This window comes from Pogonomyrmex barbatus, unplaced genomic scaffold, assembly GCF_055798465.1.
Source record: "Pogonomyrmex barbatus isolate J1 unplaced genomic scaffold, ASM5579846v1 scaffold4, whole genome shotgun sequence".
In the NCBI taxonomy this organism is placed as follows: Eukaryota; Metazoa; Arthropoda; class Insecta; order Hymenoptera; family Formicidae; genus Pogonomyrmex; species Pogonomyrmex barbatus.
Window position 1 is genome coordinate 1,218,106 of NW_028297138.1, and position 24,868 is coordinate 1,242,973.

The window sequence follows — 24,868 nt, forward strand, 5'->3', positions numbered from 1 at the left end:
CACGAACCAGTCGTGAAAACTCGTAATTATTTTGCGAAAAAATACTACCTCAATTAGGAATCGAACCTGGACCTCTTTACCGGGCAGGCATCTTATCCCTTCGATTACCGAGGCATGTGATAATATTTATCGCAAATAACGTGTTTAGAATAACACGTCAACAATACAATGATACACATATATACGTATATTACAATATACATATATACATGTATTCTCTCGAATCCCCACGACCGGTACTTTCTAGCTACTAAATATTACTATTATTAAATCTTATTCTTTTCTCGAGGCTCCTGTTCAATTCTAGAGTCTAAGGTTTCGAGTCGTGAGTCTTGTAGTGAGTTTATCTTCAACTCTCTTTCTCGAGGCTCCTATTCACTAGATTGGATGAGCCAAAGTTTCTTGTTAACTAGTCCTACAATGAGCCTATCTCTAGCTTCATCTCTGTCTTTTAATTTTTTTACAGTAAATCAAAACAAAACATTACGCCACTTTCTAAAGGTATCTTCAAATATTCACTCAACTGTCAGAAAAATAGAAAGAACAAAGTTTGGAGTGTCAGCTTTCTGTTAAAAAGAAACGAAATATTAAAAGTAATGATAGCGATAGTTTACAGCGACCGCTAGTTAGTTCCCCTCTTTCTTTTCTTCTTTTTTCTAAGTCTATATCAAATCCTTCCCTAAAACAATCAATGTTTTTTCCCTTGAAGTTTCTTTTTTCTTGCCCTCCTTTTCATTACTACAAAAACTTAAATCTTTCTCTTCATAAATCCTCAAATTTCGATTTTGAATTCAATTGTTTCACTTGTACTTTTCTATAAATCTGAAAATGCGATCTTTATTTATAGATTTAATCGCCTCCATCAGGTTCTTTATTTTTATTTTGATGAACCATCTTTAATCAATCGTGACGAAAAAATTCATTTTGATCCATAGATCTCATTATTCCACCTCCAGAAGACGGTCCTTCTTAGAATATCTTTTATCATAATTACTTCCCTCTCTATCACATTTCCAAATATTACAATTTCGTATACACATTTATTATAATATACTATCACTTATTTTTCATCTAAATAAGAGTCATCTATGTAGAAGTTACGTATGAGATTTAAAAAATATAATAACCGGGTATGAGGGTAGACTAAAAAATATTATAATATACTATCACTTATTTTTCATCTAAATAAGAGTCATCTATGTAGAAGTTACGTATGAGATTTAAAAAATATAATAACCGGGTATGAGGGTAGACTAAAAAATATTTGCCAATATATAATTACATGATTTCCTAATGAAATCCTATCCAACGATCTCCATTATAATATCCACAAGACAATATATATCCTCATACATACCCTAGTAGCACAATGTATTGGCTCAATGTTGGCGATACATTTTGGTTATGTTGGGAGTATATTGGCCATTATTTCCCAATGGAAAATCAATATTGGTTATGGAATAAATGCAAATGTATTACTAATGTTAGAATGCCCAATAATTACACAGTATTGCATTTACATTGAAAGTTGCATTGGCCAAGATCGTCTAATCTTATATGAATATTGATTACAGAAGAAATAGTAATGTGTTGCCAATATTACATGCCAATAATTACACAGTATTGCGTTTACATTCGAAGTGCATTAGGTTCCTCAGTCTTACGTGAATATTAATTACAAAAGAAAGAAGGCTAAATCCGGTCGCGTCGCATTAGCTAGATAGACTAGACTTCCTATCAGTTCCCTATATGATTTGTGTTTCATTTCCTTCGTGCTCGAGATCATCGCCTTTGTCAATTTTTGGTTCAAGTGGGGTTGATATTGGTCTACAATTTCCATAGCAAACTTTTGTAACATATCTGCAATGTATCTCCGTTGCGTTAATCTCATTTTTCCTAGAGGTTCATCTCTTTTTATTTCAAAAATATCACTTGGATCCAAATCATGTATCTGGAATTTATGACTCAAAATTTCTTTTAATTTTTGCAAGTTATGTATATTTTTAGATGCAACAAGTAAATCATCTACATACACTATTATAATTACCTTATCTTTATTAGTACTTACATAGACGCAGAAATCTATATCACTATTTATCATATTTATATTTTTTAGGAAAGTATCTTTTTCGTACCAATATCGATCCGCTTGTTTAAGACCATAAAATAGTCTTTTGAAAAGGCAAACTTTGTTCTCCTGACTTCGGACTTCAAATCCCGAGGGCTGTTCCATAAATTTCATCCGATAGATCAGCTTTGTACATAGGCAGCTTCGACGTCCATTTGATATACGTGCATCTCCTCTTGGACGTATTCAGCTAGGAAAATATTGTTTCATATCTTGCTACAGATGCGAATATTTCCCTAGTCTACGCCGTGTTTCTGCTCACAGCCACATACTATCAAGCGTGCCTTGTATTTATCTACTGATCTGTCTTGTTTTCTCTTTATTTTGAAAACCATCGGTTAGACAATTTACTTTCTTGGTTTTAGGACGCGGGACGAGTTCTCAGTTTTGTATTTCATCAGAGAATTGTATTCTGCTTGCATGGTATCTAGTCATGCTTGTCTACTTTTTTGCCCGACGCTTCTTCTTCGTATTTTATTTCATTGTATAACTTTTTTGGTTTACTTCTCCTTCCAGTTTTTATTATTTTTGGTCGACCGGAGCCTCTTCTTGAAGTTTGTGGAGTGTCGGCTTGTATTTCCTCCCTCTCTATTTCATTTTCATCTTCCAATTCCTATTCGAGGATTTTCATTCATTTCTTCACTTGCTTCATCAATGACAGTCGATTTATTCAACTCGGTTGACTCGAGCCGATTCGGATTTGCTTCAAATATTCCATATCACTTGTCTCTTCTTTATCGTTTCCCAGGTCCTCGATGAATCTTACATCATGTGTCTTTACTGTGGCCTTTGTACCGGAATCCTAATCTGTAAGCTTTGGATTCCTGCGAGTATCCGACTAATATATTTCTTTCCTTTCGGCTCAAACTTGCTTTTGGAGGGTTTCTTTTCAAGTGCTATAACTTTGCTACCTTTACTACTAAAGATGCGCATGAATTCTATATACGGTTTATCGGTTAACCAAGTTTCCATCGGTGTTGAATTTTTTAAAATTTTGGTAGGACATCTATTACGAATGTAGACCGCAGTATTAATAGCTTCGGCACAAACTCTTGGGAACTTCAGACTGCAGTAACATACAGCGTGCCAAAGTCTACCAAAGTTCTGTTGGCACGCTCAGCAACTCCATTTTGTTGAGGGCAGTATTTGATACTTAATTGTCTTTTGATTCCTTTTTCTCCCAGAAAATCGTTGAACTCTTTTGACAAATATTTTTTGGCGTTGTCGAGTTCGAGTCTTCTTTATTTGGCAGTCTGTTTCTTTTTCAACGTGTTTTTTATAAGCTCTGAAGGCCGATATAATATCTGAATGTTTCTTAAACATCATGACTTCCGTATATCTGAACATGTCATCGATAAAAGTTGCAAAATACTTTGCACCCCCTAATGAAGAAACGTTCATAGGGCCATAGATTTTGAAATGTATCAATTCGCGAGCTTTTCTTTTTCTTTTTTAGTCACTCTTATAAGGAAGTTAATAAATCTTGCATTTGTTGCAAATTTCGCAAGCAAATTCTTTAAAATCACTTTTTATGTTTAAGCCAATTCCAAACCATTTCTTGAAACTTTAGTTTCTTTAAATCCGTCAGATTCAAGTGGCCAAACTTTTGGTGCCAGCATTGAAGATTGTCATTCTTAGTATTATGCGCATGTAGGACTCATGATTGTTCTACTTCGTCTACAACATATAATTGACCATGTCTTTTAGCTGTCAACGCTGTAGATCCATCTTGTCGATTTACAAACGTATTTTCTTTTAAACATTACTGTATATCCATTATCAGTCATGCGAGATACTGATAACAAATTACTTCTAAATTGCGATACTAGCATCGTATCTTGTAATTTAACGTTATTTAATTTATTGTCTTTCAATCTCACACTCATATTTACGTCATTGATGTCTCCGGATTCAACAGAGTCTTCTGTATAAACGTCGCACTTCTTATTTGCGTCTAATTCGTCGAATTTCCTTCTATCGTGAGACATGTGACTTGTTGCGTCACTATCCAAGCACTATTGTGTTGATTCCCACACGATGAGCATATACGAACATGGTATCATGTACATTATTATCCAATATGACGTCTCGTTACTCTTGTACTCTGCACTTTTGATTTGTGTCCGATCCTATTTGATTTGTGTCCTATACCTATAACATTTTCCTGTAAATTTGTCGTTTTTTATCTATTTCATATATCTCGCATTTTTTGTTAGGATTTTTGTTATTCGCTTCTAACGCATTGTTCTCTGGATCATAATCTCTACGATCATCTTGATCAATACATCGTGCTTTTTCTTCGATGAGCTTTGTTTTGAGAAAATCGATCGATGATATGTTATCTCGTGATTCCATGGCGACACAGAAGTTTTCGTATTCGGCAGTAATGAGTTTAACATCATTATCGACGCTAACTCTCCTGGCAACTTTATTTCGATGTCTTTCAATTGCTCTACTCTGTCTACAAAACTATTAACGTATTCATCATACTCCTTGTTCTTTTTTTATACGATATAACTGTTTGTAAAATAAATTTTCTTACTGGACCTTTGGATTCGTATATGCTCCTTAATTTTTCCAATGCCTCGTGTGATATTGTTGCCTTTTTAATGTGATTCAATTGATTTTTCGAAAAATGTTTAGTAGAATCACTGCCAATGTTCTATCATCTTTTAACCATACATCGCTGTTTTCAGATGTGTGAATCATGGCTCCGCTTGTGTATCTCCATAATTCATTGTACACAAGTATACTTTTTATTTGAACTTTCCATGATTCATCATAATTAATATCGTTCAACTTTTTTATGTTTTGCGTGTTGATAGAACAGACATGACGAACTTCCCGAAAAGTTATTCCGTGAAAACAAAGAGGTTCAAAAGACGCACGCAATTTTTGTTGCTTCCCTCACGCACCTGGACTCTGTTAGAGTTAGGATTGGAAATAAAAAAGCATCATAATCAACTAATAAGTGCTTTATATATATATATATATATATATATATATATATATATATAAGTGCGAAAATGAAAGATACAGAGCGAAGTGGTACAAAAGAGTGATCAAGCCGCAGAGCGGGACACACACACAGACGGATAGACAAAGCGAGAAAAAGAAGAGAGCAGCGCCATGAGGCGATACAGTAAATTATACTAAGATAGTCGCAATTCAAATACAAATAGAATTATAGAGGGCGCATTGATTCGACTTCATCACTTTAACAGATCTATTAAATCTCTGCTAGGTGTTTATAAAAGTCAGATATAAATTAGGGATATTATTTATTGTTTTTTTAAATTTTTCCGCCATATTAGATACATGCAGAATAATGAAAAAAAATTTTTTGGAACTTTAAGGAATACATTTAAAGGTCCCTTTCTTTGATTATTAAACAGTTAAAATTTAAATTTCTTTTTTTTAATTGTAAAAAAATCATGTTTAATGAGTAACCATTATTTAACAAGACATTGATGATTTATTCAAAACTTTTTTAGTAAAATTCTTACATAAAAATTTGGATATCAAAATTCTATATACTAAGTTAACACAATAATGCCTTCTTTATAATAAATTGATTGGCAATTGAACTTCAAATATTAATCAGAAAATGTAAGTTTATATTATCAATCAAAAATTATAACACAATTTTCTGATAATGATTAGATCTAAAAAATTGAAAGTATCAATCTTAATTTTTATTGTAAATTTTATTGTAAATTGTAATCTGTAATGGAAAGAATTGAATGTGTTCAATAATTTATCTAAATGCATTGGAAGTTGTAACAAGTGCTATATTATAAATATATATATATATATATATATACAGGGTGATTCAGAACAACCCTGTGTCCTTGCAAGGACGTACTCCTGAATTAATTCTGAGACGATTTTTCCTCTACGAAAATTTTGTCCGACGCTTACATTGTAAATTATAAAAGAAAAAAGTTAGCGAATAACGAGACGCGTATGGAAGATAGGCAGGGACGGCACAACTCACCGTCCGACAAGCGATTATTGCAGGGCGTTCGCTGCGTCGATGTGTTTACCATACGCGATAGTATGCACCTATGCGATTTCTCACTTACTTTCTTTCTCTCTCTCTCTCTCTCTCTCTCTCTCTTTCATTCACTTACCTTGTAGAGATCTCTATGATATCTTTATACCGTTGTAGCTTGACGGATGAATTTCATCGTGGATGAACCTATGTAACAGATTTACACACACACACACACACACACACACACACACACACACACACACACACACACACACACACACACACACACACACACACACAGAGAGTAATAAGCCAGGAATTATTTTCTTTAATAAATTGTATCGCGTATCAATACTTTCACAGTCTTTCACTAATTTGATTTCACTTGATACTCACTTGATATTCACACACTTGATCGATAGAATGACTTATTTAGGAATAAATTTATTAGTTTGTTATTATCAATCACTATTGATTAATTATTCGGTGATTAAAAATGACTTGAAAGAAAGAAATACACATTACATGTAATCATTATAGTAATCTATCAGAAGTTCTCTTTTATAAATTGTCAACATGTTCACGGATTTACGCACTTGCAGTAATCGCCTGCGTCGGACGGTGAGTTGTGCCGTCCCTGCCTACCTTCCGTACGCGTCTCGTTATTTGCTAACTTTTTTCTTTTATAATTTAAAATGTAAGCATCGGACAAAATTTTCATAGAGGAAAAATCGTCTCAGAATTAATTCAACAGTACGTCCTTGCAATGCAGAGGACACGGAGTTGTTCTAAATCACCCTGTATATATATATATATATATGCATGATATACAGGGTGTCCCAAAACTCCCGCATTTGGAGTACACTACGTGATTCTTTATGCTAAAAGAAACAACTTTTTCCTTTAGCAAAATTGCGTGCGACAAATAGTTTTTACAATGGATCAGATTAAAAATGACGAATGAGCGCGCGTATGTGCATAACGATCAGGGCTGGCGTGCGTTTCTCGGGCCGGCGGAGTCTGATACTTAATCTTTGACGACTTCATGTACTATATTGTTTAAAATATGATAAAAATTAATAAAATAAGTATTGTTTTTATCCTTTAACGATTTAATAAAAAAATTGTCTGATTTCGTAGCATTATCTCGAAATAAAAATAAACGTAAATACACTATGGTATATGAACTGAGCATTCTATTAATTTAATTGCTGCACAATTGCAAAAAAATATACTGAATTTAACGAATTATTTAGATACTATTATAAATAAAAAGTTCTCACGTAATTAATAAATATTCATTAAATTAAATATTTTTTTATTGTTATATGCAATTGCGCATACAACAATAAAAAAAATAATTAAAATAATAGAATGCTCAGTTCATACACCATATAATTTACATTTATTTTTATTTCCAGATAATGCTACGAAATCAGACAATTTTTTTATTGAATTGTTACGTAAAGGAGGAATACAAATACTTATTTTGTTAACTTGTATTATATTTTAAACAATACAATACGTGAAGTCGTTCAAAGATTAAGTCCCAAGCCTGAAGAACCAGCCCTGACCGCTACGCACATACGCGCGCTCATTCGTCACTTTTAATTTGATTTACTGTAAAAACTACTCGTTGCACGTAATTTTGCTAAAGGAAAAAATTGTTTCTTTTAGCATAAAAAATCATCGTATCAATTGTAGCGTATTCCAAATGCAGGAGTTTTGGGACACCCTGTATAAACATATCACCCACATAAAAAATGGATATAGAAGATAAATTAAAAGTCTCTATTTCTATGAAAAAGATTTAATTAAATATTAATTTTACTGCATTAATAAATTCTGGCCGAAGGTTTTCGTATAGAATTCCGTTCTTGTATAAAATATCATTTCTTTTAAAATCATGTAATCGCTTGATCTTGGAGATATTGATAAATGAGGATACCATATTCAGAGAAATATGTTTAAAGTTTATAGACATACGTACATTCAAAAATTTCTTTTATAAATCAAAGTTTTTGACCATTTGATTTGGGACAATTGACAGATTTTTTTTACAATTCTAAATAATTAAAAATAATTAATAATTTTGAAGCATCATATGGAGTGCGAGAAAAAAATATTGAAATAAATGTATTGAAAAACAAAACATTCAAAAAATATTTCAAATAAAAGTATCAAAAATTTAAAAGATGATCGTATGATAATACATACAATATATTTTACTACCATTTTACTATCATTAAATTGCATAAAAATTTATAAAATGTATTTTTATAATATATTAATAATATCAGTAATTTTAAATAATTTAGTATTTTTTTTATATTTTGATTCCCTAATTATTTTGCAATGCATAATTTATATATAAAAATATTAAAATCAAAAATTGATAATTTACGATTTATTTTATATTTAATTTTGAAATATTTTGACATGCTATTTACCTAATACTGTTCAAATTTTAATTTAAGATCAATACATTAATTTAATTTAATACATAATTATAATTATATTTAATTAAACAAACTTAAAAAAGAATGTAAATTATAAATTAAAATGAAAAATTTTAAATAGTAAAATATAAAATTTTTTATCTTTTACGTATTGTACAAATTATTACCATCGCATTGGTCATAACAGTGACACATTGACATCATTATAAAAGAAAAGAATACATCGCGAGAAATGGCAGTGGGCAGTGACAGTCAGACCGGCAAGCGTCTATACTGATATAAATGCTACCTTCAACGTACAGCTGATGCCGTTCGATCAATATGAAGCGTTGCGGCACGAAACACTATAAGATGTGTCACGTGACACAATTGTTCCATTCTGAGAATCCGTGAGCTACTCGTTTTCATGCCATGTTTTTCTCATGCTTTTATATGGACTCACAAATCTCAATTCACGTTCCATCTTTGTCTTTATCGATCGGCATCAGAATTAATATATAAACATGCACATACTCATACAGATCATAGTACCATGCGTATTATATTTTTCTATAAACGGTCAAAAATATTTTAGATATAAAGATATATGTGTGTTCTAATCTTAAAGATTTTTAAGCATTTCGTACATATTTTTTAATTATAATAATATTTAAAAATATGTATAAGAATTTTAAAAATAAGCTTAGAATATATACACCTTTTGACCGTCTTTGTATAAGTTTTTTCGATTAAAATTAATATATAAAATTATATTGTATATTAAACTATATTAAAATATAGATTAATAAATATGAAAGAAATTAAAATCTTTATGACATATTAATAATAAAATCATTAATAATAAAGTCTTATATATTTTCTTGATCTATCATATATTTTTTTTTTATTATAGACTAAAAGATTGTAAGAGATCAATTAGTAAGGGATCGGGAATTTAATTTTTCAAAACTTTTACATTACTTTTCTAATTTATTACTTCGAAAATATTTTTAGAAAATAAAAAAAATTAGAAAATAAGAAAATACAATGTTGGCTATTGTTTGCAAATTCGACAAATATGTTTATAAGACAGTTAATACTGTCAGATAGAATTTGACTGTTAATTGTCAAGCAATGGTTTCCATGTAAAATTGGAGGAGTCAAGTCTGCCGAAGTTGTTTAATCACATTGTTAATACAAATCACGTTGACAAAGCAACGTGAAAAATCACATAAAATCGAAAAAAGGAGAGAAGTAAGAAATAAATGAGGATCTATTTGCAGATGTGATGCAGCTTAAAAAAATCGACAAAAATGATTTTAGTAGAATAGTGAGGGAGAGAAAGAGAGAGAGAGAGAGAGAGAGAGAGAGAGAGAGAGAGAGAGAGAGAGAGAGAGATAGTCTGATATATTAAAAACAAATATTAAAGATATATCAAAAATAAATGTGAAAAAATATATGTTCGATAAGGACATAAATAACATTATAAATATCTTATTAAATAAAAAAAGAAATATTTATTATAAGAAAGTTTCAATCCTTTTCTAAAACGCAGAGAGAATTAGAATATTTGTTGTCATTAAGAACATTTGTTAAAAAAAGATTTTTCAATTTCTAAAGAAAATATTTTAAAGTAGTGAATATATTGTAAATATTTTTAAAAAAATTTCACAGCAATTTCTGTATGTCAATAAATCTTTGTCACATATTTATTTACGGTGACATACTTTATATAATAAATATTATATAATATTATATAATAAATTATTAAAATATATAATAAATATTATATAATATTATATAATATTATATAATAAATAATTAACAGTTGCAAAAGAATTGTTTTTACTATTAAAAAATAAACCTGTGTGTGTGTGTGTGTGTGTGTGTGTGTGTGTGTGTGTGTGTGTGTGTGTGTGTGTGTGTGTGTGTGTGTGTGTGTGTGTGTGTGTGTGTGTGTGTGTGTGTGTGTGTGTGTGTGTGCGTGCGTGCGTGCGTGCGTGCGTGCGTGCGTGCGTGCGTGCGCGCGCGCGTGCACACACACACACCACACCATATATATATATATATATATAAAACATATAAATTTTATATATAATATAAGATAAAAAATGATATACTACAAAATATGATATACTACAACTTTAATAGAATGTTATAGTAATGCATAATTGATATACCTTAACGTGAGATATATAACTGGTCGCAATGAACAAGGCAGGTTTTCGATATTCGTTGTACAGGTTTTTTTCTTCAATTTGTATATGTATTCATCCTTGCGTGTAGCTTTCTTCAACCATTTTTGTGAATGAAAAGCCTCAGAGTTTCATGGTCATTTCAGCATAAACAAATTGTTCATCATCTAAAAACAATAAGCAATGCTGTCCATTACGTATATCCTTTTATGATAAAAGTCATGCGCAATTTTTTTCAATAAGAAATATAATTGTATTTTTCAAATTCTCGCTATCAAGAGACACGGTCGTGGCTCATCGCCAAGTGTACGCACTAGCGCTTCACAACTACGAGACCGGTCATGTCTACGCGAGCCGGCAAGTTGAGAATCGAAATCGAATCTCAATAACGATTGAATCGATCAACTTCTGAATAGTTACAATCGATATCTTGGATTTGCATTATATAATAAAAATATTTTTATTTTTTCTCTACGTCCTATGAACAGAGATAATATGATGCAAAGTTCAAATTTGGACGTTTACTTTTAAGAAATGTCATCATTGTCATCGTCGCCCTCCGTGTGAAGTATGATTGCATTTTTCGCCACTGTGAAAGACTAACGGTCAAACTTTCGGAGTGATAAGTCTGATCTTTTTAGGTGCTGGCTGCATTAATTCAGAGTTTATCTTTCTACTTCCAGTATAAAGAAAAAAAAATAAACTGTGAATTAGTACAATCAGTTCACCCGAAAAGAATAGATCTATTGTATGCGTATCGAGAGTGAGTGAACGAGAGAGTGAAAAAGTGAGCGAGAAGATGAAAGACCGAGCGAAAGAGAGAAAGAGCAAATGAAAAAGAATATTTTGTTAACATTAATTAATATATTTATTTATTTTAATACACACACACACACACACACACACACACACACACACATATTGTAGTTCATTTTGTATATACAGGGTGTCCCAAAACTCCCGCATTTGAAATACACTACGTGTTTTTTTTACGCTAAAAGAAACAACTTTATCTTTTAGCAAAATTGCATGTGACGACTAGTTTTTACAGTAAATCAAATTAAAAGTGACGAATGAGCGCGCGTATGTGCGTAGCGGTCAAGGCCGGCGCGCATTCTTCAGGCCACTTAATCTTTGACGACTTCACGTATTGTATTGTGTAAAATATAATACAAGTTAACAAAATAAATATTTGTATTGTATTTGTATTCATCCTTTACGTAACAATTCAATAAAAAATTGTCTGATTTCGTAGCATTATCTGGAAAAATAAATGTAAATTATATGATGTATGAACTGAATATTCTATTATTTTAATTATTGTTTTATTGTCGTATGCGCAATTGCATATAACAATAAAAAAATACTGAACTTAATGAATACTTATTAATTACGTGAATACGTAATCACAAAAAGTCAAAAAATTGATTTTTTTATAATAGTGTCTAAATAATTCGTTAAATTCAATATATTTTTTTGTTATATGCAATTGTATAATAATTAAATTAATAGAATCTCAGTTCATATACCATAGTGTATTTACATTTATTTTTATTTCGAGTGAATGCTACGAAATCAGAAAATTTTTTTATTATATCATTAAAGGATGAAAACAATATTTATTTTGTTAACTTGTATCATATTTTAAACAATATAGTACGTGAAGTCGTCAAGATTAAGTACCAGACTGAGCCGGCTGACAGACCGGCCTGAGAAACGCGTGCCAGCCCTGACCGTTATGCACATACGCGCGCTCATTCGTCATTTTTAATCTGATCCACTGTAAAAACTATTCGTCGCACGCAATTTTGCTAAAAGAAAAAGTTGTTTCTTTTAGCATAAAGAATCACATAGTGTACTCCAAATGCAAGAATTTTGGAACACCCTATATATATATATATATATATATATATATATATATTGACCACCCAAGGTCAAACTAATGTACCATCTTATGTTCCTCTCGAAGTTACAAAACTTTTATCTGAAACATTTTTCTCTAAAATGCTCTGCTATTTATCTATCTATATATATATATATATATACATATATATATATATATATACACACACACACACACAGGATGTCCCATTTTAAATGAAGACTTCAAATTTCTCTTAAACAGAGCAACAAGATCACTTTGAATTTTTTAAGTGGTACTCTCCATTTTTTATTACATATTTTTGTAGCTTACCTCGAGAGCTTTCCAAACACTATAATAAAATATGTTTTTATTTAGTACTTTTCGAGTTATAAGGCTTGCAAATTTACAGCACTGCCGGCATTAGCATTATCCAAAGTGTACCACACGGAAGTTGCCCGGTCAGATTTACCCTCTCTTGTGTGTGTGTGGTGTGTGTGTGTGTGTGTGTGTGTGTGTGTGTGTGTGTGTGTGTGTGTGTGTGTGTGGTGTGTGTGTGTGTGTGTGGTGTGTGTGTGTGTGTGGTGTGTGTGTGTGTGTGTGTGTGTGTGTGGTGTGTGTGTGTGTGTGTGTGTGTGTGTGTGTGTGGTGTGTGTGTGTGTGTGTGTGTGTGTGTGTGTGTGTGTGTGTAATTGTAATTCAAACTGTTTTATATTTTTCTGTCACATAGTTCAATTGTTATTATTAAAAATAGTTTTAATGCGACCCGAGCGCGCCAAGTTTTTGTGCGTCGTTTTTTTTTCATACACATCAGATTTTCTTTTATATTCCATTTTTATATACACACAAGTACAATAATTCAATAAAATTCAATAAAATTTTTTTGGTAATTACAAATTGACATTAATTTTGGATTAATAACATCTTTTTTCACCTTTACAAAGTTTCTTTTCTACTTTATATAATTAAAAATTTGTGTCATTTTTTGATATCATTTTTTTTGTAGAAATAATGAAACAACTTTACAAATAAAAATGAACTACAAAATAAAATGTGTTTCGCTGTAAAATCCTTTTTATTTTATTAAATTAGAAATTTGCAGTTTAATTTTTGATATCACATCTTTTGTACCGATATAAAATTTACGAAAAAGACTTTTATAGATGGAAATTTTTGTATAAAATTCTTTCTTTTACATAAGAAATTCTTTTAAATAAGAAAAGGGGTACGTAAACTTGGCGTTATTTTTTATTTTTTTAAAAGATAATTTTGTTAGGATATCATTCCTATTTTTAGTAACTAATAATATTTATTATTTAACATATTTGAAATATTTTTATATTTTATGTATACTAGAAAGAACATACACTCCGAAATTATTTTTTAATAATCTTTTGTAAAAAAAAATTTTTCCTCATTTTTTGCTCTTTTAAGTCATTTTTTCTTGTTAATTTGCGTATCATCAATGTCTATCTATCCATTAGATGTTTTATCTCTACATATACTTGTATAATGACCATCTTCAATAAGTGATCTATGATGAAAAATGGCATTCATTACTTTATAAATTGTCCCTCCACTGATATTGTAGTTATTGGTACTGCACGCAAATTAAATTGATCTATATTAATTTACCATTTTGTTCTGAAAATAATTGTAACTGAATGATAAATATTTCTCATGTCAATGTTAATTTATTTTTAAATGTTATGTCTTTCCCTGTACAATTTTTACATAGGTCATGAGAGTAATATCACGTCGAAAAAGTAATATTTAATAACTCATTAACATTGTAACTGTTTTTCTTTAAATTAATAGTGGAAATTGAAAGATGAATATTATCATTAATAATAAGAATTGTATTATCACAAGTTTTACACTATATAGTGGAAGGTATTTGCTAGATTTTTTTATGTAATCATCTTTTTCACAGAGATAGCTGTGAGAAATTCAGATGCATCTTGTTTTACAAAGTCAGAAAAATTATCTCCTAAATCTTGTCATACTGTAAATGTACTCAAATCAGATATTCCGTTTTCATATTGATTCATTAATATACCTAAAACGATTAATTTATTACACTAAAAAATTTGTTTTCTAATAACATTTAAATGCAAAAGCCATTGCAAAACTATATTTGCATAAGATGAAATTTTATTCTTATTTTGGAACTCATATTTAATAGGTAATTGGAACAATTTGTGCATTGTCAAACCATATTAAATGCTGCAATACTTGTAAATGCTGCTACAAGTTTCTTTATTAAGATTTTGTTTTATCCAATATTTAATAGTCTTGATTAGAAAACTTTTTCCAGTACTATCTTTACCGCTAACATATAATTGTAATACTGATTTATATAGTTTAATAGTGCCAATAACTCTATCAAATACTCTATTTTGATTTAATTTTATTATCATTTCAGAAATACCTTCTTCTTTAATTTTAGTTCCAAGATCTTTAATGTTCTGCATGACTACCCGCTTCTATGTTTTGCACATCTATTGCATTATCTGGATTATCTTGAGATGCATCCCAAATAAGAAGGGAGGGTGTGCGTTACAACGGGGCCCGACTACGAACCAGTCGTGAAAACTCGTAATTATTTTGCGAAAAAATACTATCTCAGCCAGGAATCGAATCTGGATCTCCTGCTTACTGGGCAGGCATCTTATTCCTTCGACTACCAAGGCATGTGATGATATTTATCGCAAATAACGTGTTTAGAATAACACGTTAACAATACAATGATACACATATATACGTATATTACAATATACATATATATATACATGTATTCTCTCGAATCCCCACGATCGATACTCTAGAGAGATGATGGTCCTATTCTCTCTCATGCATGCGTTGTTTTTGCAATTCATTATTTAGATATTTATTTCTGAACTAAGTGTTTTGCAATTTCAAATGCCGTTTTCAATTCTTCTAATTTTTCATGATATTGTAATGATTCTACAAGATGTAATTTAATTCTGTGAAATGATTCTTTGTAAGTGACACATCCATTTTTAAGATCATATAGTTTCCGCCATGGTTAAAAAAAAGTAATAGTGCAAAGAAATATTTTTCTGGCTATGTATGAACGTCATTTTTAAAAAATTATAAATATTAATGAGGTGATTCTCGATATTAGATATGATGTAGTAGAAGGGCAAATGAAAATCAGCGCTGTTTATGGTGCGCAATTTACATTCTTTATTACAATTTAAAAATATATAACATACGTTTCGAGTCTCTAGTTTGAGTCATCCTCAGTATACAAAAATAAAGGTAAGATACCGTGCTCACCTGACGTGCTCACTAACGTTAATTTTGCTAACTCGAATTATTATGATCGCACAGCCATGTCATCCGAAAAGATAGAACAGTTTTTAAAGGTTGTCAATTATCGGATGAACATGGCTCACACTGAACCGAACAAAGCACGCGCAAGAGTGCGACGCAATTCGCACCGAGCAGCACACCAACAGCGCGTCCGCACGCCTTGAGCTCCAAGTGTTTTATAAAAATTTTTTTTATTTAAATAAAATTTTATCATTTATTTTGTACTGTTACTTTTAATTTTAATTCTTTGTAATAAAAACGTAGGTTGAGTAAAGCAATTTTGTGATATAATAGTATTTTAAAGCTAAATAATTACTACCACTTTAGAAAAAGAAGTCTTAAATGGATAGAAAGATATACACATAATTTGGTTTTTATTATTTTTAAATTAAAGATACTACTATTTGGGTTTTATTTTTTTTTAAATAGTGTCAATGTTTATAGGACTATAACTTGGCGCCAATTATTGATATCAAATCTTTTATATATTAAATTTTATACATTATTACAATCATTTGAATTGGCAATGTGGAAACAAAATTTTTTTTTAAGAATTAAGGCTAGTACCATTTGAATCAGAATAGGAAGATTCTTCATTAAAAATTCAAATTTTTTTTAAAGAATTAAGATTATTATCATGTGGGTTAGAGTAAAAAGACTCTTCAATAAAGATACACAGATACGTACCACTTAGATTCTATTTTCTTAAAATAAAAAATATTGTCAGTTAGATTTTATTTTTTAATACATATCATTTGTGTTTTACAATTTCACACGAAGGACATCTGTCAAAGACATCAAAAACATGAGCGCTGCAAGCGTTGTCATACAAAAGCATTTATTAGCGCCTCTTGTGACAGAAAAAAAAAATGATGGCGACAACTAAGACGTTTCTTAAAATTTATCAATTTGTATTTTGCTTTGTGATTGCGTCGCGATATTTCAGTTTGTAGAACATGAAAAAAAAAAAGAAAAAGATAAAAACACTTTTCTCATATAATTTGATACTCAGCTCGATTAAGCGCAGTCGTTGTTGAGATATGAAAGGTGAGAATATATATTTAAGAGTTAAATAAAAAAAGGATTAAATAAAGAAAAATCTAAATCCAAGTGCACAGAGTGTACAGAGTGCTCTATTGATTGACATTGAGAAGTGATGAAGTGAAAAAATGATATGCAATAATATTTTATATTTATTAGAAATAAAGATAAACAACATTACTATTTATTATTAACATATACATTATTAACATATATATTAAGACATTTATTTACATATTCTCATATTCTCTAATAAAAATTAATACACTTGTACGTTTTCTATCTATTACACAATTTGAAAAATTGTGCACTTTTATTATATTTTGTTGTATGGTGTTGTATGATACAGTGCTACTATTCTTATGATTTTTATTGAATGTGTTTAGCAATTCGAGCAAATCAGTAAACGCTCAGTGAGTCTTCATTATGATTGGTTTCTACATTTAAGGGCTTTCTATAATAAGCTATTAGTAATAGATTATAAGTTAGAAGAATTGACTAATCATAGATTGAATATAATAAGAATACTCGACTATTGATTGACCAATTGTTTGTTTCTGACTTGTGATTTATTATTAATAGCTTATTGTAGAAAGCTTATTAGATTCAGTGAAGATCTAAAAGCAAACTTTTATTATCATTGTTATTTGTAATCACTATTGCATTATTTTAGATGCGGTCAAAGTTCTAGTATTATTCCATGATAAGCTATAAATAATAATATATCATAAATCAGACGCTAAAAATTAAGCTAAATTAATTGATTGTAATTAAATTAATTACAATCAATCAGATTGAATATTTATAGCGTTTTCGAGCGAAGCGGAATTCAATTCAGATTGAATGCACTGTTGTACCCCGGATGGGCTACAACGTTAATTTTTAGAGATAGTCGGGTTCGTTAAGCCTAAGGAGTTGGGACTCCGAGCAGGATCGAACGAATGGAAGGAAATCTTGAAATCACTAACACACCTTCTTTATGTTACTTGATTTATTTCACAATTTCACAATTTCTTGGATTTAGTATTACTTATTTTATTTCTTTCACACACGGTTAAACGTCGGCGGGCGCGTATCGCGTTACTCTGGCGGCCGTCGACCGAGTATGTCACCTGAAACGTTGATAGTACGGCTCGCGTGAACTTCACTATGCTCGTGTAATATTTTGCGCGATAATTATAATAACGATTCCGAACGACACGGTATGTTTGATTGTTTCCCGACTCTGTCTATTCCGCCTTGTGTAACCGGTTATATAGTCTGATCGATGCCTGGTCAGCATTCTGATCGATTGCGTCGATCGGTTGCGTGATATTGATTAATCAATATTACGCTCGATTTGATCATCAAATTTAGGAATTTGCTGATAGGCTTTTTCGCAATGTTCTCGCGATGCATTTCTGCGGTCTTTCGAAAGACTGGTCGCGATTTCGGCGGTCACACATTTGTGTCATCTTTCGAAAGACTTTTCGAGGTTCATGCGTCCTAATTTTGTTGCCATGCGGACTACTTTTATTATTGGTTGTAGACCTGGCTACAACAGCACTTTTTCATCTAAAAAGAGATAGACATAGAATGGGATATATGTTTATCTTCTTTTAGGTACAGAAATTATATCTAGCTTGAGTTTGGGTTCTTTACTCGAAAATGTTATTAGTTTTTAATTTATGATCTATTATTTTATTACTTGTGATTTATTGTAGAATGACATTTACTATAATTGCTTCAAAACGTTTTATTGATCAATTAGATTAACGAATTTTATCATTACTCTAATTCTGTAATAAACTATAACAAAATGAATGATATCACAATAAACTTACTTTTTATAAAAAAGTAAAAAAATCATCAAGTGTATGCGCAGTGTGTATGCGAAAAATTATTATATGAAAGTGTTACTTTTTAGTGGAAAAAAAGTTCTGCAAAATTATGTCAAAAATAAAATTACGTCTTACTGATGTTCGAATAATATATAACTCACTTCTAATAATATGTGTTATTGTATAAAAGATTTGATCAAAAAAGTAGCGCCAAGTTATAATTATCTCGAAAGTTCAATGTACAACTACTTTTAAAAAATAAAACCTGTGATACGGGTTTTATTATTTATCTTTATATTATTCTTATATTATTCCCATTAAAATATATTATCTTTATATTATTCTTATATTATTCCCATTAAAGTCCTTTTATTTTTAAACTCAAATGACTAAAAAATTCTAATTCCTTTTAAAAAATGATGATATGAAATTACATTACCTGACTCAATTCAAATAATATGTATCCAATCTAAGTGATATATTTCTTCAATAATACCATGTATACAATAAAAGATCTGATATCAATAATTGGCGCCAATTTATAAAAATTATTATATTTCAAAGTTTCAAAAAATAAGACTGACAATTATATATTATAAAAGATTTGATGCTTTATGTAACAATAACATTTCATTAAACATTAAACACTTCATTATTACACTCAACATATGTTTTCCAATTAATAACTATTAAAATTCCAAAACAGTTTCAATATTGCACAATATATAATTATACTCTGCCACGCATTCTGCTATATATTTTATGTAGAACGATATATTTCAAATAATATAAAGCGACCTTAAAATCAAATAGACATACAAAAACTTGGCGCGCCTAGGTCGCACTAAACTTCTTTCAATAATGCCATAGATGACATATTTGACAGGTGACAGATATTTCTGTATTCCTTTTGGTTAAAGGAAATAATTATTGATAACATATAATACTAAACAATATTATTAAATTAGTTTATGTAAGAACACGGAGAACATTGCTTACGCACCGATGATACCTCTCTCTGTATCCCACGAGGTACTTGTATTCCTCCGCAAGCATCTTCCAATAAGAGCCATGGAAGGGGGCCGCAGCACCCTCTTATCACGCGCGCGCACGCACACGCGCCACACACACACACACACACACACACACACACACACACACACACACACACACACACACACACACACACACACACACACACACACACACACACACACACCACGCCGCATTCATAAGCAGTCCTATCACAAAATGCTTACATTTATTAGTTAATTAGTTTATACAAGAATCTGTATTTTATTTTAAAGAGTACTTGGGAATTTATGAATGTAATATGTAATATAGATAATTAAAATAAATTAGAAACATGATTATAAAAATTTATTACAAATTTTTTAAAATTTTAAGTAACGTAAAAACAAATATACAAAATTATACAGAAATAAATAATCGAAAATAAATTTTATTTTTAATAACGCTGATAGAAATAAATTATTGTTAACTCAATTGCTTGTATGTTTGATCTTTTATTATCATAAATTTTGTTAACATAAATATTTTAAATAAAATTTATTCAAAATAGTCCATTAAAATGGTCCATATTTGTGATGTTACAATTGCAACCTTTAATATCTTTAATTTCTTTTTTAAAAGTAAAGAAATTCAGAACAATAAAATAACTCTAAATTTAAAAAAAATGAATTAAAATAATTTGAAATACAAATATAATAAACAGATGGGTGAGATATAATTTTAATCTATAATTTTAATTAAGATAACAAGAAAAATGTAATTATTGGCGTTTTGTTCAGATAATTCTGATTGAGATAAATTTTAATTTCATACTGGTTATGAGATACATTCAGTTGCAAAGTGGAAACAACAAAAATTTTTGTTTGATTGTAGTGTGTATCTTATAAAATTTTTTAATAACATATTAAAGTAACTAAATTTTTTTTCAGAGATTTTAATATATCCTTTCCGTATTTCTATAAAGTAAATCCGACATTTTTTTATATCTTATTTTTACATGTTTAAAACGATTACGCGTCGGGTCGGTTCGCGGCTCGCTCTCACGATTTGCGGGATCAATTGGATCAATTGGATTACCAGGATGAAAGAAAGTTTTCGATGAAAAAATAAAATATAGAAGCGTTTGGATGTTACTATGTACACATATATATTTAAAAGATTAGATACTATTTACAACTACTGACTGATTGTTACAAACTTCGTTTTGCTCGATATTTACAATATGTACAGAACTTGATGTGACATAGATTTTAAATCTCGAAATCGCATTTGCCGTTCTTAGAAATTGTTCGCGGATTTCAGGAATCGGATAATAGTTTTCGACTCGTGGCTCTTCTACGAATTCGGCGCGTCGCGATTGTGGGCGCGCGATGTGAACCGGTATGCGGGATGCGCGGTGTTTGTCGCATGGCCGAACAGCTGTTTGTCTTTCAAACGTCTCGTGACGATAGTCTTTTTCGGGCGGATTTTCAGCTGGAATCGGGACTTAGAATTTGCTGCAATTCGAAATCAGGACACTCCCTACTCTGTCATCGACAGTGATGGAAGTTGCATATGAGGTCTGCCTAAGGAGCCAAGTTAAGAAGCGCCTTAAGAGAAAAGCAAAGAACGAACTCTGGCAGCCTTTCGCTAATGCCATCTAAACGGAATTAAAGAAATATCAGTAACGATCGACAATTTAAAAAGTCGATATTATCGACATGACTAATTCCGTTTACTGTCATATTAATTTTTATCATTTTAGTAAATAAATGGAAACATGTATATATATTGTATGCATGTATTGTCAATGCAGTAGTCGTTCTTCACGAAGTTCACTATGTCCAATATCTTTAGAAGTCAGAATACGAAGGCATCATGACGACAGACTACATGTCGACAAACTACATGTGTTTTTTTCAAAGAGAACATGTATATACGTAGTGAAGCGACTTTTTGCTATATCTATAGAAAGACATGGAACTATTTGTACTATTGCTATTGACTAGTTTTCTACAATATCTAGTACAAACATATATATAATTTTAGTAAATTTTGTGATAACATTGCATATTCTTCCAGTATACGTGTGTGTGATATGTGTGTGTGTGTGTGTGTGTGTGTGTGTGTGTGGTGTGTGTGTGTGGTGTGTGTGTGTGTGTGTGTGGTGTGTGTGTGTGGTGTGTGTGTGTGTGTGTGTGTGTGTGTGTGTGTGTGTGTGTGTGTGTGTGTGTGTGTGTCTGTCTCCAATTATTTACAAATAATGCATTTGTAACAATCGGTATCGTCCGAATAGACGTTTTTGGCATTCATTTTGCCAGTAACGTCAAATAAACACTGCTGAAAGATATTTATTAGATTCAGAAAAATAAACGGAGATCGACTGGATTTGACCGACTCGAAATCCTTCGCTTACTACTAAGACACTTAGTCTGCACGACCGCGACGGCTTCTCTATTTATATTCCGAATTTCCCTTTCATGACCGCTTACGGTCGTCTAATTCTTACACTTCTGATTAAAATTTCTATCAGTACCAAATAGACGCTTCTAATTTTTATAATTAGAATCATATTGTAATATGAAATATAGAATGGACTTTTTCATTCTCATGAGAATGTAATTAATAATTTCTTTCTTGTCTCTTTGATTGTTTACATATAATTTATTTATAACCAGTACTGTCAGAACTGACGCTTCTAGCATTCATTTTGCAAGTACCAGAATAGACGTTTCTGATTATAATTTTTATCGGTACCGTCCAAATAGACGCTTCTGACATTGACGACTTTTCACCATTGCACTAATTATAAAAATATAATTGTGAATAAAATGATTATGAAAAGAGCACTTTTTTCAGAGCACGTAACTTCGTGTCACGCTTTGTCTGGATTCTAATTGTTTTGACCATACCACGGCGGGTTCTCGTTCCGCGAGGCACGCACACAAAAAACGAGAAACATACATGTGCACTCGGTGCTCAGCAACATAGGGTTGGTCGAAAAGAATAGAAATATCATTCTACTCTCGCACGAAGCGCCGAGAGAATAGGAACATCGTTGTACTCTCTCACGCTCGCGACGCGTATGAGGGGGAAATAGAAATATCATACTCTTTCGCGCAGTATGCGCCGTGCGTGATCCAGCGTCTTTTGATTATCGTTCATTGTTGCTAACATAATATAACGAATGAATTGAAAAAAATAAATAGACATTAACAATCCATGAAAAGAAACGAAAATCGTTTTATATAATCGTATATAATTTTATGTATAAAAATTATAATTGTGTAATAAATAAGAATGTGTGTGAAATTATTTTCTCAGTATAAATGTATAATATATGTTCCGAAAGTCTCTAAGAAATTATACACAGTTTTAAATAATTAATTACAAATTCGACAAGACATTTATTGAACGATAAATGAAATAATCAAATTACATTATTTCTTCTTTCTCTCTCCTTTTTATTTGATAAGCAAAAATATGCGTAACTTGTTGAATTTATAATTAATTATCCGAAATATAAAAAATTTTCCATTTCTAAGAGTCGGAATATATACAATAAGATTGTAATAAGAAAATAATTTCGTATTTATTCTTACTCATTTTATTATTATACTCTTCAATTATTATAATCTTATTATAAAATTGTATAACAGATTAGTATAACAAGTAAAGGATATATGATTATATATAACAATTTTCAAATTTCTTCATACATCGATTCCATATCTGTTTACTTTTTTTAATTCATACTGTATATATCAATGATAACGAGCGGTAATCAGGTAACATCGGAGACGCTCGACGACTGCACGGTTCATGGAGCGCGAGAGACTACGATAATATTTCTATTTCCTTCTCATTCGCATCGCGAACGCGAGAGAGTACAATGATATTCCTATTTTCTATTCACGGCGCTTCGATGCGAGAGGGTAGGAAGATATTTCTATTCTCTTCGGCCAATCCAATGTTGCCAATGGAGCGCCGAGTGCACATGTATGTGCCTCGTGTGTATGTGTATGTGTGTATGCTTCGGCCTATATTGCAGCGGCCGAGTTCGAAAAATAAATTTATCTGAAATAAATTTGATGTGCGATAGTAAAGAGAATGAATTATGTAATAAATTATATATGTATGTAATAATGCAATAAAGTATAGTCTTTTTTGCAAATGTCTATATACGCACATTTTGTTAACTATTTCAATCGTGCATACATCAGTAATATCACAATCGAAACAATAGTCAACGGAATTCTGCATTGGTAGAATGACAATGTGTCAGATTTGCGAAGAGCCTGGGTTCGATCCCTAGCCACTCTCCGTTAAGAGATGCTATGTACTCCTGCTTCCTTTTTTTTAAATCTTTCTTACAACATGAAATATACGATTGATAAATTTAATTAAAATAAAAAATTTTTAATAACATTTTATTTGCAAAATCATTATGGCGCTACATATATGTGAATTTTTACGGATGTATCTTTGAAAATATGAATAATTTATATATAATTGAACGTTACAAATATGTATTTTATATATATATATATATATATATGTACATTATTTATATATATATATAAATATTATATGTATATGTGTGTGTGTGTGTGTGTGTGTGTGTGTATATATATATATATATATATATATATATATATATACATATATATATAATTACATATTATTATGGGCGTTACAAATACATAATATATATATAAATAATGTACATATATATATATATATATATATATATATATATATTACATATTTGTAACGTCCAATTATAAATTGTTCATATTCTTTAATTAAATTTATCAGTCGTATATTTCATGTTGTAAGAAAAATAAAAAAAAAGGAAGTACAAGTACATAGCATTTCTTAACAGAGAGTGGATGGAGGTTGTACCCAGGCTCCTTCTTGACAAGTCTAATACATTGCCACTCTATCAATGCAGAATTCCGTTGATGATTATTTGATTGTTTGATTGTTTGATGATTGATTCTGATATTTCTGATGTATGCACGATTGAAATAGTTAA

General features: G+C 30.5%; 1 protein-coding gene across 29 annotated transcripts in view; it reads right to left on the minus strand.

The window, feature by feature from the left end:
• pHCl-1 (pH-sensitive chloride channel 1) overlaps positions 1-24,868 on the minus strand; it is a 1,184,550-nt gene that overhangs the window by 982,918 nt on the left and 176,764 nt on the right. For 28 of the 29 annotated variants that reach the window (XR_016140122.1, XM_089080706.1, XM_089080698.1 and 25 more), the window contains exon 2: positions 10,744-10,925. The exons of the other annotated variant lie outside the window; for it this stretch is intronic. The gene's annotated coding sequence lies outside the window, so the exon portion shown is untranslated. The remainder of the gene's footprint in view (positions 1-10,743; positions 10,926-24,868) is intronic. 29 annotated transcript variants of the gene reach the window in all.